The 19,660-nt window shown below is 43.0% G+C and overlaps 1 long non-coding RNA gene across 1 annotated transcript; it reads left to right on the forward strand.

Annotated features, from left to right (window-relative positions):
• Window positions 1-1,254: 1,254 nt before the first annotated feature.
• On the forward strand, window positions 1,255-19,435 carry LOC133269031 (uncharacterized). The gene is made up of 5 exons (XR_009743276.1): window positions 1,255-1,471; window positions 6,536-6,608; window positions 14,682-14,778; window positions 18,362-18,498; window positions 19,327-19,435. It is a non-coding gene; the product is annotated as an uncharacterized LOC133269031 (long non-coding RNA).
• Window positions 19,436-19,660: the final 225 nt, after the last annotated feature.

The following is a 19,660-nucleotide window of genomic DNA, read 5'->3' on the forward strand; positions in this document are numbered from 1 at the left end:
TACTGCCCCGTGCCCTGGAATCAGACTTCACAAGATGCAAACCAGCACATATGGGTGTCAGGGTTTCTCTGCAGCCAATATTGTTTTCTGTACATACATAGTACCCATGTCTTCAACCTGAGTACCAAGGAGGTCTCTCCCCAGCATGTGCTCTCTGGTGGCTCCACACACAGCATGCATGAGACTGGGGCTTGTATGAGCCAGTTGGGTTGGGGTATTACTAATGGCCTATTGAATCCTCTGAGCAAGATTAGGAGATAGCTGTTCTCAAAATCTGTTAATTGATTGCAAGTGAGGTTTTTTTGGCCATGTGCTTTTTGCCTTGACCATGCAAGAATAACAAAACCACACAGGTTCTTTTCTTTTTCCTTTCCCCTTTCTTTTCCCTTTTCTCACTTTTATAACAGGCCCCTAGGTCACAGCAGACTTTGACGCCCTTCTAGCTTTCTGTGGCATCACATCGCTACAGTCGCAAACCGTAAGGCCAGCGGAGAAATCCTCTTGCCTAAGGGGAGTTTCTGAAAGGATGGGTCTGCTACAAAGTATCTTAGTCGTGCTCATGCATGTATATTATTGCTACGAAAAGAGACTTCTTTTTGGCAAGGATGTGCTCCTGGGATTGTAGTTCAGAGGAACAGGCTATAATGCAGAGATTCGTCAGAAAGTCCCAGCTGAGTTCCCAGTATGACAAAACTACCATTTAACCTCAAGCCATCAAGTACGAGCACCCTCTGTTGCCAAAGTGATTTGAAACATTATGCACAGTTCTATAACAATGCAAGCCAGAGCTGCTGCATTACCTCCTGTAGTTCAGGAGGTTTGGAGGAATTGGTTCATCATTTATCACGGAAAAAGCACTTCCTTAAAGCCATGGCTGCCACATCTTCCTTTTTATCAGGCTCTATTTGTGCTTATAACATGGCAGTTTATTTCCATGGCAACAACTATAATGTGATAGATAATTTGTATCCATAACCACTTCACTATTGTTAGAAAAGGTAAACCTGGGATGATCGTTTTAAAACAAATTATCTGGTCCAGCTGAAATAGCACACTATAAAAAAGTTAAAAATTAAGCAAATTTCTTGGGTATTAAATCATGAGATATTGAGCTGAGCATATGATTTTTCTCCTCTCATGCAGAGAAGTTACTTGATGTACTGAGGGGCAAGCCTGTGTAAGCAGGCTGGAGAGCTGAGGCTGTGGATGAAGGAAGACACAAGCACTCCCATTTGTATTTTACTTCGGCTTTGCCAGTATTGTTCTCTGTTTTCCCTTCCCTGAGACTCCAATTACTCATGTGCTGTTTTCCTTCATTCTACTAATTGATGCACAAATTGTTTCTGCATTCCAGTTTATGATACCCTTCTCTTCAGTGTGCATGTGGATAGTGAAGATGCTGCCCTACTCCTCAGGAAATGAGCAGGCTGCCTGACTCCAGCCTGAGCTGAAGGAGTGGAGCTGGATCCAGGTCAATGGAATTACTATGGCTTACCAGTAGCTCTGAATCAGGATTTACCCAGCATCGACAGTTATTTGGTGTTTTTGCACGTGTTCAGTCTTTCCCCTGTGTCCAAAATCTCAATGTTGTCCTTCACTGACAAGTTTAGGACATAAGTTGGGCTCTGCTTGGATGAACACTGTGTGCAATCATTGAGGAGCTAAGGGGAAAATGCCTTTCCCTTGGTTCAAATTCCAAACCAGCCACAGGGTGTCTTTCATAGCTCTGTCTGCTGTGGGTTTTGCTTGCTTTAATTTTTTTCAGAACCCAGTAAAGGTGTTTTTTTTCTCTTGTGCATACACACACACTCTTGTTTAACCAAATAGACGAGAATCCTGCTTGTGTGATGAGACTCACCTACAGAGGGTGTGTAGGGCTCCACACTTGCCTGGTCTTCAATGCCATGTCTTGATTTGAATCATCTTCTGTTTTTATGGGTTGATTTAATCTATTTTAGCTGAATATTCAGCAGCGGTCAGGCTACTGGTAACATAAAACGGGGTAAGAAATACACCGTACGTATGCTTTCCTGAAAATCTTGTATTTCCCCCATAAATAGAAGTAAGAAAGCTGACACTGAGATACAGCAGGCTATCAGAGAGGTCAGTTTGGCTGGTGTACTTGTTCTTCAGGTGATATGATTTTTCATGAATTACTGACTGCATAAGCAGGTTGAGAAGTTAGACTTCTTTGAGAAAGGTAAGAGCCATGTGAGCCATTAGATCCACATGGTCATGAGCACTTGATCCTAGCCTGAAGCAGCTGGGGAAGCAAATATCACTTTTCTTTTTTGTGTGTGATTTGGGTTGAGAGTTAGAATTACGAAACAAACCTCCTCGCTGGCTGCTTTGTCTCGCTGCGTTTCCATAGGCCAAAAAGAACAAGAAGGCCCACATCCAACAATGCAAGCGTGGGCTTGCCTCAGCCCTGTGTTCCCTTGCCAAAGGGTGGTGAGAGGTCTCTTCCAAGCCCCTGAACACTCCTAGGACATGACCTACAGCTCAGCTGGTCTGGGTCTGCCTGCTTTTTTTGGGTGCTCTTCTCGCACATGGTGCTCACCTACACTGGGACATGCATTTGGCAAGTTTGTGGTGGCATACAGATGTTCTGCAATCCATTAATTAATGCACAGTCTTAATTAGAATGCAGTTATGAAGAATTGGCTCTGATGTTATTTTTGGCAAAGCTGCATAGGCCAAATTTGAATTTTGTCTTCTTTTAAATGTCCTGCTTTTCCTATTGCAAGAGATTGCAGTCTTTTAACAGCTATAGCAGTCACCATGTGACATGCGCTCCTTGTTGCTGTGTGCGCTTATTTTTTGCTTCACATTCAGAGTATTATCAATATTGATTCTCAAGATGGTTTTTGTGCCGTTTCTAGAGAGACATGCAAATCGAGCACTTTCCATTTAATATTAACTGAAACTCCCTGGAGCATTATCATCCACATGGCAACCAGCAGCCCATCTGTGACTGACATCAATATTACAAAGTGAAAGAGCCTGCTTTCTACATGATAAATACTCATTGTGAAAAATCCTTATCAGATCTGAACATGAGTTTGGTGGGAAAAGGCACCCTCTCCCTAATGCTAACAGCAGGTCACATTATATTTCTGCTGTGAATAATGGACAGCAGTGATTCACTCCACAGCTAGTCTCATGAAAGTCTAGTCCTTATTCTCTGAGATGAATAGCAGTGATATTTTCATAGACAAGTATTAGTAGTAAGTCCTTTTTGGTCAATTTAAACATGCAACCCCTCCTGACTCCCAGCTTCGTGCAAACTGGCAGATCCGCCAGTCAATTCAAACACAGGTGCTGGAGAGGTGCTTTGTAGGAAACATGTTGGACAAACCACATCATCAGAGCTGGGAACTGGGAACAAAACTACACCTGAGCCAAATATCAAAACTCAGGAGTGCTGAGCTATACTTTTTAAGGGACAAAGAAAAGTGCCAAGTGTCTGCCAGGGAGGAAGAAGCCTGTTCATCTAAGTAACCACAGAGAGGATTTTCACATCTTCTGGGGGCCTTTTGTCTATGGGTGACATCAGTGCAGGCTCCCTGTTGGGGTTGTGTTTTCCTTCAAGTTAATGGTGCTCTTCTGCTTACAAGAAATCAGCATAGTATTAATTTTGCTGTGTCTTAATTATTCCTTTTCTGGTTGTCTACATATACGGCTGCTTTTATGCCTTAATGCAATATTTTCCATTAGACAATCTTAAGCAGTAGAGCAAAAACCCTCACTCTTATAACAACATGCATAAGATTAAACTATTAAACTCACTGAAAGTATACAGTTCATAAATTTAAAGTGCATATGCTCATACTTTAATATTGATTGCTGAGTTTATAAAAATAGAAGAACTTGCCCTTAGGAAACAAAAATCATGGTTCCTTAAGCTTTTCTTTGTCAGGAAGCCAAAAAAGACAACACTGCATGGAAATGTCGCCATTTGCTCATGTCAAATGGAGTTTATTCAATTAGATATTTTATAACTCTACTGAGTTATATGAAGGAGGCTAATATTTTTTATTTTTTTTCTTCATGCTGTGCCTCTAATACACACAAATATATCTTAGCCTAGTAAAATATACAGTGTAATTTGGCAATGTGTTTATTGGATTCCAGTAAAAGACTGCGAGAAATTATTCAAGATTTTTGCTTCTTCAACTAAAAAGGTTTTTCTTTCCTTTTTCTTTTTTTTTTTCCCCATAATCTTGTAAGCTTTTTGTTTTCTGAAAATGCTTTAAAAAAGAAATTGCTGGAAACACAGTTACATTTTTTTCCCCAAGAGTCAGGAAAGAAAGACTTTCTGGAGAAGGAGGTCTGTAGTTACTCATGTTTTCCGAAATTTAATTGTCTATGGTTCTGAAATCTATCTGACATATTGCAGAATGCTAAATGCAAGAGAAGCCTAAATTTACAATAACTTGCCCATTGAAATTGTCTTATGAAGGGCTCAGATCAGTCACGGTTTTATGGATGTGGTTTTATGGTACTCTAAACTAGCAAAAAAATATTCATTTTTCTTGTGGAGTTAGTTTTCTGACAGATTGGATTCTGGAGCTCCACTCAGCTCCAGGGGTCAGATAAATGCCACTGGTGATGCAAAGGAGAGAGATGGGGACATGCAGCCAGTGTAAGGGAAAGAAGAAGACCAGAGTGACACAACTTTAAGTTCACTTAACCAGTGATGGAACTGCAGCCTAAGCAACTGGATAAAGCTATAGGCATGCTCATGATTTTTATTGAACTGGGACAGTGGTACCATGCCCTGTGCAATGGCTTCGCCACAGACATAAGGAAAAAGAAGCAAGGCTGGCTTTGGGCAGAGAACCATGTATGCAGTCCATGGTTACTTCCTAAAAGTTCCTATAAGCACTTTCGCTAAGTGAACCTACACGAGGTGATATTTCTTAAGCAGACCAACACTCTCCCTGGAAAAACTGCAGAAGTTGGGAAAAGGTGGAAGTTGAATACTGCCACCCCCTTCCTCTTGTGTAATTTCAATTAGCTTATCTTAGGCAGCAGAAGTTGCTGTACCTATGGTGCTGGGTTTAGGGCTTTTTTGTCTCCTGTTGTATTAGGAACTGCTGTCATGTTTGAATTCAGCTCATGAGGACATAAAACCAACTGCAGTTTGGCAAGCCACATATACTGGAGCTAATGTTTGTCCTCTGTTAATTTACCTGCCTGCGGCTTTTTGAGCTGCCCAGGATTTGATCACAGCATGCTCATGAGATGCTAAACACATTTGTCTGAAACTGCTGATTGTTGACGGATGGGCAGCAGCAGTGTGTCATCCTGTCCGAATACTCCTCCCTGTGTCTGGGCATAGCTGCTATGCTGTAACATGGACAGACCCCAAGCCTAAGGTTTCTCTGGACTACTGCATCCTAAGTAGATGAAAGGAGCATTGAAAGGGTCTTTCACAGCAAGTACAGCTCTGGCCTTCCCTGCCTGGTCAAAAGCTAGTGGTGCTGATGTGCAGAAACCCCTGCGTCCAGCTTACAGGCTACACAAAGAGCAGCAGTGCAGGAGAGGATGATGTGCTGTGTGGTACAGTTGGTGGACTAGCCTCTGGGAGGGATACTGTAAACTGTGGTGACTAAGAAGGGCCTGGAAGCTAAATCCAGTGTAACTAAGGGTGTAGGTTCATGAAATGCTTAACCCTATTTAAACGCAAGCTGCTTCCAACAGAGGTGGCCTGTCCACATCCCATATATGCATTCCTGCCCTCTCCCTCCTTTTGCCTCTGGGTATCCTGGAGCCGTGGGCTGAATTGGATCATGTTGTTCATCCAGTACAAATCAGCTGACATTCTGTGTGTTGTAGGTTCAGTTTGTGTTGGGCCATAACTATGCATATGACAATCTGACTGAGGAGGCCCTGTCTGGTAAGACAGAGGGAAAAATACTACTCTCTTTGGTAGCCTTCACTTAGACTGGCTTAAGTAAAAGGAAACTGGACTACAGGAAAACCAATCTGAATAATACTTTGGGATGAACTGGTTTCAGCAGCTCAGGAGACTGAAAAACAGAAAACCACTGGAAATGCCTCTTAGCTACCTCAGGTAGAAGCCACACAAAACCTAGAGCCTTGTACCAAGCTCCAGTGAGCAGGACTGCAACAAAGGAGCCTTCTTTTGGAAATGTCCTTTGGAAGAAGTTAGTCAGCCAAAGGTGGTTTGATGGAGTTGGCTGATACATAAATGCAGGTCAACAGTCTAAAGGCCGGGAAGGAGCTCTGGTTTCTAGATAAATGCCCTCTCTCCCGTTCACTTTACTACAGGTCACAGCTCTCTCCAATTCACTTTACTAATGTTTGCTCCTGTTCAGGAGCTAATGGAGGGGATGGAAGGGTTTCTGGGACAGGGATGGGACAAGGTTTGAACAGTGCATGTGGTTGCACAGTGCTCACATAGGAATACAGCCATGGTATCATCTACTCCCACTGGCATCCAAAATAAACACCCTCTCATTGCTGCTCTTCTTATGCTTTTATTTTAAACACAACTTTTCCATTTCAGATGCAAACCCTTCCCAGGATGATCACCTCTGATTTCTGCAAATGGACATTTGGAAGAGCAGCGTACTGATGGGGTAAGTTCCCAGCCTCCAGCAAACTGTTGCATGGGGGCTTTCCTTCTGAGCATGAGATTGAGTCTCTGCATCAAGAAGCCTGTGGTATTACTTCTTCCAGCATTGTCAGATGAGTATAGTTGCAGAGTGCTAGCAAAAAGTGTTACAGGACTGCTGGGAAGAGCAGTGGCTCAGGGAGGTTTTGGGAGGTGCAGGTGGGAGCTGAAAGTGAGGGATAAGGAAGGAAGTGAAAGGCGCGCCATTCCTGGAGTGTGAAAAATATTTGGTAGCTGTGGGAAGGATGGAGAAGACTTCTGGCTTTTATCTGTAATGGAAAAAAAAAAACAAAAACCAAAAAACCTCATAGAAATCAGGACATAAAAGTGGGGATAAAGGCAGGAAAAAATATGGGAGCACTCCTTCCAGCTTCTGCTTCTCTGTCCTGCTCCTTCTGTTCTCTCTATGCTCTGTGTTGGTGTTTTGCTGCTGTATTCTCTTGCCTGCAGTATTGTTGTGAATCCCAGCCATCCTCCTCCTTGCACAGCTCACAGAGTGGGTGCTGCTGGAGGTGTTTTCTGACATGCACAAGTAAAGGCTTTAGCTGGGTAAGCGCCCACCTCAGGCAGGAGGACTGGGAGCCTTATGCATTTCCAGGAGGAATGTCATGTCCACAGCCCAGCACCAGGCACCCAAACCAGCACGCATGTGGGATTTGCAAGGCTTATGTGCAGAAGTGTGGCTTCCCCATGCCAGCATGTTGTGGGTGAAAGTCAGATGAGGAAGAGAGATTTAGCAGCTGCCCAGACAACACACCTTCCGATTTAAGCCCATGGGCTCTACAGTAGCTTCTCTGTCAGAGCTCAGGGGTGCACAGCCTGGTCAGCTTGCCCCTACCTCTGCCACTTGCCATGGACAGTGACGGGAGCAAGCGAACAGCACAGACCACAAGACCTGACCTAAGAGAGGGCTGCACAGGTACCAAAATAGAATAAATTAATTTAGGTGGCCTGCTCTACACAACACCTACTGCATGTACCATTGCTGAAGTCTTTTAACGAGTTCCTTCTACAGTAAATTCTGACCTTTTATTGTTATTATTTTTAAGTCAGCACAGTTCCAGAAATGTCATCCTATTTCCCACTGTCATACAAAGAGCCCAAGGCTGGGACTGAAAACCTTATGAAAAGACTCATACTCTTTCTAATCTGATGCTTTTCTGCCTTTAGAGCATCTGCTAGTTTCTTTTTGCCTGTGTGCCTCTTCTGTTTTGATCTAACATCTTCCTTTCCTCTCTCTGTTGCAATACCTCTGTCTGCAGCACTGGTTTCTCCTTCACACACAGTTGATGTGAAAAAAATATATTGCCCCATATCTGGGCAGGTCAGCTTCAAGCACTCCAGAATCACAGCTTCCCCTGATGTTTATTGTGGCTAACAATGAAAAGATTTTTTTACACTGAGGATCATGGTGTATTTTGCACTGTAAGATAACCCTTAGATGTAAAAATCATTATTTATTTAATAGGAACATCAAAGAATACCACTGCAGAAGGGAACTTCAAAGTTTCCCAGAATAATCAGATATCTGCTATTATGTGGGATTTTTTTTTTCTCCTGACTCTATAATAATGAGTAATAAAAGTGCAGTTATCAGAAATCATTGAAAGCATTACTAAATTGAGCTAAAAAAAAAAGAGAAGTGTTTCCTTAGAAGCTAGAAATCTAGTAAGTGACAGGACTGCAGGGCTAATGAGAGAAAGAGGAGGCTGATTTGGAGCAGACTGCAGTGCTTCTGAAACCCACTCCTAATTCCAACAGAGATTTTATTTTGGGGAGGAGGAGAAGTACCATTGGGAAAGCTCGTTGCTCAATTTTCTACAGGACTTGCCTTAATTAAATGCTTATTTAAATAAGCAGGAGCTCAGCAATACAAGTATCCTATAGCATCATTGTATATTGTGCTCCAGTGGTATAGAAGCACCACTGAGGACAGGCCTGTCCCCAAGCATTACATATTCTAGGTAGAGAGTGCCACAGAAAAGACATCCTTTGTGGCTCCCCCACTACAGATTTGTCTGAATGACTTTCTAAAGCCTCTGATGACTGACCGTGAAACAAGGCCCCAGTTGATTAAGGAACTGAGTGGTTTGGCAGAAGAATGGGGTCCTTCAGTTTAAATTCAGGCCAGTTTCCGTTTTCTTAGTCCTTTCTGTGGCTCACAGAGAAATTCCTCATCATTTTTTAACTCTTTGCGCTGCGTGGCTGAGCCTGGGAAGATGTGGGCTGCATGGGTCACTGTGGGCTCCCTTTCTCCCTCCTGGGCCAATCCTGCAGTTCCGTAAAGCCTCAATGCAGGAAAAGAAAGATTGCCAGGCAAAGCTTGTGGGAAAGGTGGGTCCGCTTTCCTGATGGCAGAAGGGAGGAGCTGAGGGAAAAGGGAGGCGTCCACCAGATGAAGCATGAATCTTCCAGTGGGAAGCACTAAGGTCTAGGTGATGCAGTCTGTGTCTGGAAGGGAAGTGTGGTGGTCTCTGCCAGCCCCAAGCCCATGTACAATTTGCTGGCCCTGTGTGTGATCTGCCTGTGTCTGATGAAATTTGGGTGGCAAGTTCCCTGCTGTGTGTGTGCCACTCAGTGAGCAGGCATTTGTGTCTGATGTTAATATATGCAGCTATTACTCCAGTCCAGGGATGGTTGTGTCCACAGAATTGGCAGGTTTTGCTAACAGTAGTGAAAGGATTCTTCATCCTGAAAAAACAGGGCTAATTTCCTATTCCCACAATAGGTGCATTGTTTGCATGCACATGTGTTGGGAAGGAAGAACAGTTTCTAAGTGGGTAGGGCAAGGATTAAGGTCTCATTGGACCTGGATTCTTGTCTCACAGCTGTCAAGGATCTGGTCAATGGTCTCCAGCAAATCACTTCATCTCCTCATGGCTCAGTTTAGCTACTGTGAAACAGAAATAAGGGTGCTGACCCTTGGTGAAATTCATACACTGACTTTTATTAGCAGGGGGTATGGGAGGTTATATCAGTATTATTATTACAGCATGCATAAGGAAAACAATAGATAGAATTGGAACAAAACCAGATGCGGGGGGGGGGGGGGGGGGGGGAAGGATGGAGCTTAGACTAGAAAATAATATTTTATAGCAGTGACAGCAGGCAGGAAAAAGAGTTATATGAGAGCATGCCCTGTTGACTAACCAGTCCCCAAAATAAAGTAACCAGTGCTGTCTGTACATTAGAAGATGTGGGTGACCTTTTGGTATCTGTGTCTGATGTCCTCAGATTTCTCAACAATAATTTGTGTATTGCAAAGCTCTTCCCAGCCTTTGGTTTTGTTGCTTGGTGTTCTTTGTCAGCACTCCATGGTCCTCTGTAGGCAGCTGCAGCATACATAGCCCATGGTCCCACCTCGCTGCTGGCTGCTTGTGGTGCCCCAGCTCCCCAGCCTGAGCTAAAGAGTCTTGCAAGGGCTTGTGGTGGTGCATCTGGCTGGCTCATAGGATGGCTGTAACTCACTGGGCCATGTCTGCATAGGGCCTCTCTGGCCCAGATGGGATCTAGCTCGCCAAATTACAATTGTTTTAGAACCTGGCTGGTGAAGAGCAGTGACACCTCCAAAGACAGCTTAAGCTGCTTGCAGTTAGGTGTCCAGGAGCTCCAGCCAGCACATCACCCTGCCAGGGATGGCCAGTGCCATCACCAAGGTACCTGGGGTCTGTATGCAGCACAGGAATGTTTCAGGGTGGGCTGGGCTGCGGAAGGATCACTGAGTTTAGACATTCTGAGGTACTGCATGGATTAGGGCTGTTTAGGAGAGCAGTGCCTCATCTAATGTGGCGGGAGACAATTCATCCTTCTGTAACTCATGCAGAATTGTTCCCTCTGACACCACTAATGAACATTTCTCTTCTTGCAGGTATTGGACATGTGAGCTGCATTCTCGGCTCAAGCAAGATACTCTTTTTTTCCATTTTCCTCACAAGAGCAAAAATGAAAGGAAGTTAATTGAAACAAAACCTTTCACTTAGCTGTTTAGAAGGGGGAGCAGAGGAAAGTACTCAAAGTACACAGTGGCTGTTGCAATTGCTCCCTTCACCCATCAGTTTAAAGGCTGGACTATTTACCCAGGATGTGGGGGTTGTAGCCCTGACTCTTCCTTCCAAATTGCACAGGTCTGCTGGCAGAACTATCACCACTGCAGTGCTGCTCAAGACATCCTGCGCTGATCCCCCAAGCCTGAGCTGAGAATGAGTACCCAGGGATAGTGCCACAGGTAACGCTGCGCTGGAGGGGACAGTGAGTCAGTCCATCCCAAAGATGAGTTCAGGATTTCACCCTGGTGGAACCATGCAGCAGGGATGGACTGAGGAAGACTTACCCAAACCCACCATGAGGCAAACAGAGCCTGAAAGAGGGTGAGAAATGGAGGCAATGATTTAGGCTGAGAGGCACTAGGAAATAGGGAAATACTCAGAGGATAGCCTGATGAGCTTAATCCTCAGAGGACAAAGAATTTTGAGACACACAAAATAGAGCATTTATGCGTGTGATACCTGGGAAAGAAGGAAGGCAAGGGACTACTCACAGATTTTGGTAACATATGGTGACTTAAGAAAGAAGGTTGCCTAAACTACAAAAACAAAGATGATATTCAGTGAGCTGTATATGAGTGATCTAAAAATATTCTTGAAGTTCAGAAATAGTTCTGAACTTGCAGATTTTGACAAGTTGCATAAGTTATTTTCAGAAGGCAAAAGAATATAATAGTATGACTGAAAAGGAAGAATATATTTGTCCTGAGGTCTTGAATGTTCTCTTTGTACTTGCAGATTGCATGAAAAGCATAGTGGATAAAAAGAGAATATGCTTCCTTTCCTAATAATGAACAAAATGATCGTTTGTTCTTATATATGCAGTCTGATTCCAGAAATATATGCAATACTATAATAATAAAGTAATATCAAATACAAAGATATATTTTCCTTTTCCCTAAATGCCACATTTTTAAAATGTTTGTGGTTCAAGTGGTCCAAAGTAGATGACTGAAATCTTCTCAGAGATAATGTTCTGCAAGCATGTTCAAGCCCTGGACTCCGATGGATCTTCCACAAAGAGTCCTTCCCAAGGAAAGGGGCTCCTTCTTGCGGGATGTGCAAAACAGTAAGAATGCAAAGCTTCAAAGAATACTGATCTATGTATAGCTGGCAAAGATACTGTCAGTTTAATTCTTAAATCAATACAGGCACTTGTAATGATTCCTAATTGCATGAATCCTGATTCTTACATCCTTTGGGATTAGGGCTGGTGAAATCAGTGCAGAGAAGTTAAATGTGAGATTTGTACAGCTGTAACCATACCAAAGGACAGGAGAGAAGGGCCAGAGATTCACAGTGCAGTTCTCCACCAGAAGGATTTTTACTGGGTCAGGAGGAGTAAAAAGGAGGCCTACCCTCAACACAATACAGTATTTTGGGGATAATAACACATGGTAGCATATAGAGCTGTTATAAGGACAAATTTTTATGGATCAACCCTTAAGGAACAGGGGCTGGACCGAAAAAGCCCTGCAATAACATGTGTGATATAGTACCTTCTTGAACCTAGAAAGCAAAATTAGAGGGGCTGGAAAGAGTAGTATTCTATATGAGATTTGTGGTATTTTTGTGGAGAACTGACTAACAGGCACATGATGCTTGGAGCAGCTTGGAAGAGTGGGGCGCAAGTGCTGGGACAGAAACCTGAGCTTTCAGAGAAATTAATCTCCATGACGTTAAAACAACTCCAGTTCACGCATTAGTAGGAAAAAGACTCAAGTGAGAGATTTCTAATGAAAGGGTAGCCATGATCAAGCCATGAACAGCAAAGAGGCATGGCAAAGGGTTTTTAAAAATGACAACATATTGAGGAAAATCTATATGGAATTTGTTGGCTCCAACTGCAATATTGAGACAGCTGTTGAACTGCAGCCTGAAAAAGCGTAAAATGTTGAGAACTGGTAACACAAGCTCCAGTTCTGAAACACTTGTGTGACAAGAACAGAAACTCGTTAGGCAGCTGAAAATGTCATGGAACTAATTGCTTCATTTTGCTAGCTACCTTCTGCTACATGCACATCAAAAACCACTCCATAAGATGGAGAATATTCAGCTTTTGAGGAGCAGTAGTAGACTCTGTGGCATTTGAGCACCCCCATGCTCCAAACTTCTGCTGTCTGGCACCACAGTAAATAAATGCCACTACTCCCATTTCACAGACAGGGATGTAGATCAAAATAAATGAAGTGATTTTCTAAAGGTTGCACTGAGAGTTTGTTGGCAGGTCAGGGACCAAACCCAAGACCTCAGAGAAGTAGTTAAATTAGCCACTGGAATTTTTTATTGCTGAATTGTGAAACAGGTATTTTTTGATAATCCGGAATTGTTATTCTTCTCTTCTTTGACAGATTTAAGAGCTTTCATGTGCCACCTCCTTGTTCTCTCATGTGTTTATATGGAGCATTGCACATTTGGTTGAAAGCCAAATGTGCCTCAGTTCCTCATCTGCTCTTTTTATGTTGCAACTTATCTCCCATCCCACCTCAGCATTGTCTTTTATAAGTGTATCTCTAATCTCAAGCAGCATTTAGCAAACCAAGATACCAGTGTCACAAGGGGTGACTGCAACAGTGGTGCTCCTAATGATCCCCCCTAGTGCATCTATGGAAAACTTGAGCAGCCCTAGGAACAGATCACTAGGTGTTTGAGATTATTTTCAAGAACCTTCACTAAGCATTCACCAGGAATAGGGGGACAGCTGTTAACACTCCAGAAATACCAAGTGAAGGTTTGAATGCCAATCCAGAAAAGGAGTTAAAAATATAGTAGATGATTTATCAAGGGCATATTGGAGAAGTGTGAATAGAGATGGTGCTGTCATGATGTATCTCACAGTGCCTGATACTGGAATGACTGCTAAGAGATTTCCAGTTAGACACAGCAAAATTTATGATAATTACAAGTGTTGAGTGAGTACCAAAATGGGTACCAAAAGACAAAATGGGAAGAGCCTGAGGACAAGGGAATTTGTTGAGGACAATGGAATTTGGGTGGTTGGGTTTGTTGTTGAGGTGTCTTTTTTCAGATCTGTTGTTTGGTTTGATTGTGTTGTTTTTAAATGTTCTGACAGAGTTTATTATAAAGAGGTAAGAGGAAAATGGCATTTTATCACCATCCCACTTGCCATCAGCAGCAGTTCTCCCCCTCCCTAGCTCCAGAAATCAAGGGATGGAGAGAGGACAGAGGTCTGGGGAAGGAGTGCTGAGTGCTGCATTGTAGTGTGGGTGGTGAGGCCTGAAGGAAGAGCATCTGCTGCTTTTGTTTCCCCCACTTCATCACTACTGATTTTAGAGGCATCTGGAATGTAGCCAATCATACAAAGGAAGTAACTTAATCCAAATAATAGGCATTTGTAATAAAATACAAAAGCATACTTGGCAAGAGGTTTTACAAAAGAAGAAATGTTTTAACATGAGGTGTGATCACACCTGAGGTGTGAACTGCTGAATGCTGTGTGTTTAGGAAAGATGGATGCAAAATTGAAGGAGCTGCTGGCACTGCTTGAGTGATATGTGAACTCAGTTTCATCTACATTACTTGGAATTGGCTTTTAGCTCCTGCTTCTCTATTATCTGCACTGCTTTGACAGTAACTTAATAAAAGTAGGAGCCAACTGCTCTGAGGGATCTGTGTCTCCAACCTGGGTGTTCAAGTCCAAGTCCAGCCTGGTAGCTGGCTGGCCATGTGTGTGCACAGGTGCCACTTCTGTGCACACAATTGCTATGCTAGTGCCAAGAGATGCATCATGTACGATTTGTGCAAGCACACATGCAAATAAACTAGATAACTTGAAAATCTAGTCCTGAAAGTATTCCAGTTATTACCAGAGATGCAATTTACCTTGAATTTGTTCAATAACAGCATTATAGAATGAGGCAATCCTAATGATTACAAAAAGCGACCTGCAATAATTTCTCCTCACATGTTCCATTAATTTTGAATACAGTGTATGGACACTAAGCTCCGAGTCTCTGCCTTTGATCCTCTGGTAGCTATTTATTCCTACACAAACAGGACTCTAAATGCTGCTGAACTGGAACTCAGTCATCCTGCATTGCTCTGCTAGCGTGAACAAACCATTTCTGAAAGGTGAGTGGGCTCTGTAGTGTTTGGTGGCAGTCTGAAACTGGTTCTACACATGTGAAAGGCTGGGGTCAGCCTCGCCGTATTTGGCTGGCTTAGTAAACACTCAGGCTTAGTAAAAATTCCTTTGTTTCACCTCTGAAAAGAAATCATATCCAGTAGGCAGTTCTCTGCTCTTGCTGACAGTGAGCACTCAGTAGGAATGATGTAATATAGATTGCTGTCGTCCTGGGTTCAGGACAATTGCTCAACACGACATGAAAAAAGCTTATTAAAAATTGTGAAGATTTTTTGAGATAAACTGTGGCAAGCTACCAGGAATTACTCTGTGAGAGAAATAATCATCCTAAGAAAGCAGAGCCCAGGACACCTGGGAGGACTGGGCTGGTCAGAAGTGGCAGTGAGAAATGCTTTTTAAAGGAAGCAAAGGGAATTCGAAGTGCTCTTAGAAGAAATGAATGGATATGAGGGACTGGTGCTTTGAGCTGTCTCAAAGCTGTTTTGAGACTAACTCCTGACCTTTCTCTTACAAGTTACTAAAACCGATGGTTTGACATATGCCATTTATCCATCATAGATGATTGTTCAGCCTGAACAAATACCAATCACAGGGGGCAGGCATAAAGGTACCAAGATTGCTACCTTTGGGCTAGCACATAAAACAAGTGAGACATGACTTAAGAAAAGTTGAAGTTGCTTTATGTAACTCATTGCCATCTGGATTACTTTCCTGGACCTTCTCGATAACAGGAATATTGCCAAAAATAGCTTCCTCTGATACCATAGGGCACAGGAACCAACTACATAATAGTAATGTTAATGCATATGCCTCCTGTTGCTTTTCATGTCTTTTGCCCCTTCCTTTCTGAGGCATAATTAGAAGAATCCTCTATGAGGGGACTTAACTGCAATCATTTTAAGCTGGGTGGATGTTTTATAAAACGTCCGCCGCAACTTCTGAATCACACAGTACACCAAACGAATTACAGATATTGGCATCTTCAAGGCATTGCGAATAAAGGGACTAGAGGGAGATAGGTCCATATTTTACTGCAGAAATACAGTTCTTGGTGTCAACTGTCCAGGAACTCATGAAGTTAGAAACTGTAATCCACGTATTTATGATCTTCGAGTAACTAACTCTGGAGATAAGCTGCAATGAGCCAGCATTTCTGTGGTGATCCTTTCTCCTCAAGCACTGACAGCTTTTCTGAGTGCTGTCATCTCAAGGGAAGGCACTGGGGCTAGAACATCAATCATTTCTGAGCTGTTGTCAAGCCCAATAGGGCAGGGCAAGCCTGAGCTGGGCCGCTGCTGCCAACATGCTAGTTTTCTGACTTAAAAGCTTATCCACTGGGCCCAAACGGTGTGAATGGAAAACAAAGCAGCAAAACCCTAGCTGACAAAAGTGGATGGAGGGAAGCCAGGACTAGAACAAAATAAAAGCTGCAAATAAAATCATCTCAGCCCAGTTGAAAAAAGAAGACTCTCATGTCGCTAGGAGAAGTCTATGCAGTGATAGGCACAGAGTGGGTTTGGACATTGATTTATGTCCTCTCTTACAACACTGAAACATGGTAGGGAAGGCAGAGTTATCCGCCCAGCACAAAAAAACAAATAGTCATGTTTGTTTTCTCTTCAGAAGGAGAGACAACCTCCAGTTCATTGTGTCCTGTCTTGGTTTAGGAGTAGCTTTGACCTCTGGTCTCTGGGCTGTGTGTGTTTGACGTGAAGAGTTGCCGACCCAAGGAAGACCCTGAGAGAGACTTTGTCGCAGAGCTGAGTTTTTCTTAGGCTAGCCCATGAGCCCACCAGTTTACATGTGGTTTCAAAATGCAGACAGTGGACGCAGCTTGGAGATACAAACTTATCCCCAAGCGCTATTATGATAGCTGTGGAAGTGGCAGTCACTGCAGAGACACAGCAAGACAGATCACTGCAGCCATGTCCTCTGTTCGTGAAGGGGCTCTCGTCTTCGGGTGCCAGCTAGATGTCCAGACCTGGGAGGAAAAAGTGCTCTGCCAGAGCTGTTCAGACTCCTAAGATGATTTCATTGTGCTTCTAGAGGAAACCATCGGATGGTATAACTTCTGGCGTGGTGAAAGTTTTCCAACCTGGGACACTCTGAATGTCTTCCTTAGCCTTCCTAGTGATGCTAGGGTTCACAGACAGATCCATCTGCTGAAGCCTCAGAAAGAGATTGAGGTTCCAGAGGTGCTGCAGGGAGGAGGACTGGCAGAGACAGGCCTGTGCACAGCAGGGGCTGGTCACAGACATCTGGCCTGGGCTTGACCTGTCACAGCCACCAAAAGGGCCAGAAATAAGTGAAGCAGATGGGAAGTTGTGGTGGAGGCTAACCGCAGGGCAGGAGCACGGGCTGCATCTGTCCACAACACCCACGTACCATGGGAATGGCCCTGTTGACACCTGGAAAGCAGTTCAGCATCCTCTCTGTCCCCTGCTTCCCTGTACTTTTCTTTGTGTAATACCATTCACTGTGAGCACTGACCTGAGCGGATGTAGTGTATTCAAGCTTCAGGCAGGACTTACTCAAGTTTGGCTGTAGCTGTATCTAAACCACTTGTCTCAGAAAGGGTTTTGGCCATTATTTTCACCCTTGTCTTAATATAAAAACTTAAGGTTTTACTTACTAGCAGCAGCGTGATGAGAAAGGCCCCTGTAGACTTCAGGGCAGAGGCACTGCATGGGGAAGTACAAACCACATCCACCAGAGGCAAGGTTTCTTCCCTTGTCTTGTCATTACTGATGAACATCCCGAGGTTTCAGCCAAAAATGAACCCCACTTAGGGCACTATCTACTATCTGCAGTTGTGTAAGAGTGAATTGAAGGCAAATGTGGTTTTGTTCCTTGGCTGCTGTTTAGTTGTATACGGAGACTTCTAGAGCTTTCTTAGGTACCTCTACATGAAAAAGGACAGAGTTGTTTCTGCCCAAAAGTCTGCCTAGCTGTTTGTGCTACAAGGCAATGCCTTTTGTCATTACAGGTGCTTGTTCTGTCATTGGTAGTTGTAAAAATTGTTTCCTGAACCTTTCTGTTTCTCCTTTTTTTATCTGTCTCCCATAGTGCTACTGGGTTTTCCCTTTTAATAAAAAAAAGTCATATATGCTCTTATCCATATTCATCATGAATTGAAAACAGGAAACAATTCCTATAGACTGACAGTAGGCTGCTGACAGTCCTAATGCACAGTAGCAACTTCATCTAAAGAATCAGATTTGTCTTCATCTTTGTTTTTACTATATCCTGTCAGCCAGTCCTCCAAAGCAGACTGCTCTTGTACCTCAGAAAATAGAGACATTAATTCACAAATTAGCCTGGCATTGTTAAAAGCAAACTCCACCCCTTTCTGAAAGAACAGGTTTGAACTGTGAACCATTCGGTCTGCTTCTGCCTTCAGAAACTGAAACCACAAAAACTTCAGAAACTATGACTTAAAAAACTGTTAGCCTGAACTCCAGCTCTGAGAAGGGAACAGGGGAACCACCTTTCCCATTGTCTCTCAAATTATCAAGATATGTCTTAATTCTTAAAGCTTTGAGCCAATTAATCCTGTCTTTATTGTTGCAGCACAAACAGACTCAATGGGATGTCTGGACTAACCTATAGACAATAGAAGTTAAATCAAATCTCTTCTACCAAGCAGAGAGGACCTCAGGCTTGGAAGAAGCTGAAATGCAGAAATGAATGCTGGAATGCAGAAAGAGGTAGGCAAACCCAAGACACTGAGGTATCAAACATACCAAATGGAAGTGGTGGGTGGAGAAATAAATTGGGAGATTAGGAAAAGAGTATCAGTATGGTGATAGACACTTTATATAAACAAAAGAAATAGCTATATAAAAGATGTGTATAAAACTTAACGAGAGGTGAGTGTTCAATGACTAAACCCTAGAGACCTAGAGAGGTAACAGAAAGCACGACAGAAGCAACAGAAGCTGAAGATCATTAGCATGATAAGACTATATCTTCAGGCAGGAAACTAAAGAGACCAGAAGGAAAGTATGAAATATCTTGCTAAGAAATAACAGGGTTTTGGAAGCAAGACCTGAAGTATGTTATTAGTTGAAAGGCAAGAAAGCTTTACTTTTAGCCAAAGACTGCCTAATCTGCCATCTTCTGTGTCATTGGGCAATAAATGAGTGAAGAAAGATTTGCTGAGTACTACTCTAGCTGACAAACTCAGAAGTTAGCCCTTGTTTTGGGAAAAGGCAAGCTAACTTGAAATGCTGATATTTAGCTATGGTGTCAGGTCTAGCTGACTTGTGATGAGGGAAGTGTTCCAACAGAAAACTGAAAGGCTTGTCTTTTGGGGCTGTGTCCTTACCCTGACACACAAAGGAGAAGCCAGGTTAGCTCAGGCAGGCAGGAGCAACCAACATTGCATTGTAATTTGGCTGCCTGCTGCTGAGTTTCCTTCCTGCCTGAATGGCAAGTGATTACAGGCTGCAGCTACTAATTATTTCAGACAGTAGTTTGAACATTTGAGGAATCAAAGGCATAGCATTTATCTTCTGGACTCTTTCTTACTTTAGATATTTACTACTGGTGGAGCAGGGCAACAGCATGTTCTCTTGGACACTCTTAGCAGCAGCCTGTTTCACTCAAACAGGTTGAAATCAAAACCCCGAACCTTGTTTGTCTACACTTGCTGAAAGAGAATAGTAATTTAAATTGATTTAATATTCTTTGGCTGAATACAGAATTTATGTCTCTTTAGACCTTATCCTCAGAGGATACAAAGTACTTCTTAGCCTCAAAAGTCACTTAGTTGTTTGGGTTTTTTTCCCACTTGGGTGGAAAATAACAACAACAAACTGAAAAACCCAGGAAACAAGACTCTAAAGTCTTAATCTATATGTAAATCTC

Source organism: Pezoporus flaviventris, unplaced genomic scaffold (assembly GCF_033815535.1).
Source record: "Pezoporus flaviventris isolate CSIRO_AGI_PZ_B2104156 unplaced genomic scaffold, CSIRO_AGI_Pfla_v1 ptg000013l, whole genome shotgun sequence".
In the NCBI taxonomy this organism is placed as follows: domain Eukaryota; kingdom Metazoa; phylum Chordata; class Aves; order Psittaciformes; family Psittacidae; genus Pezoporus; species Pezoporus flaviventris.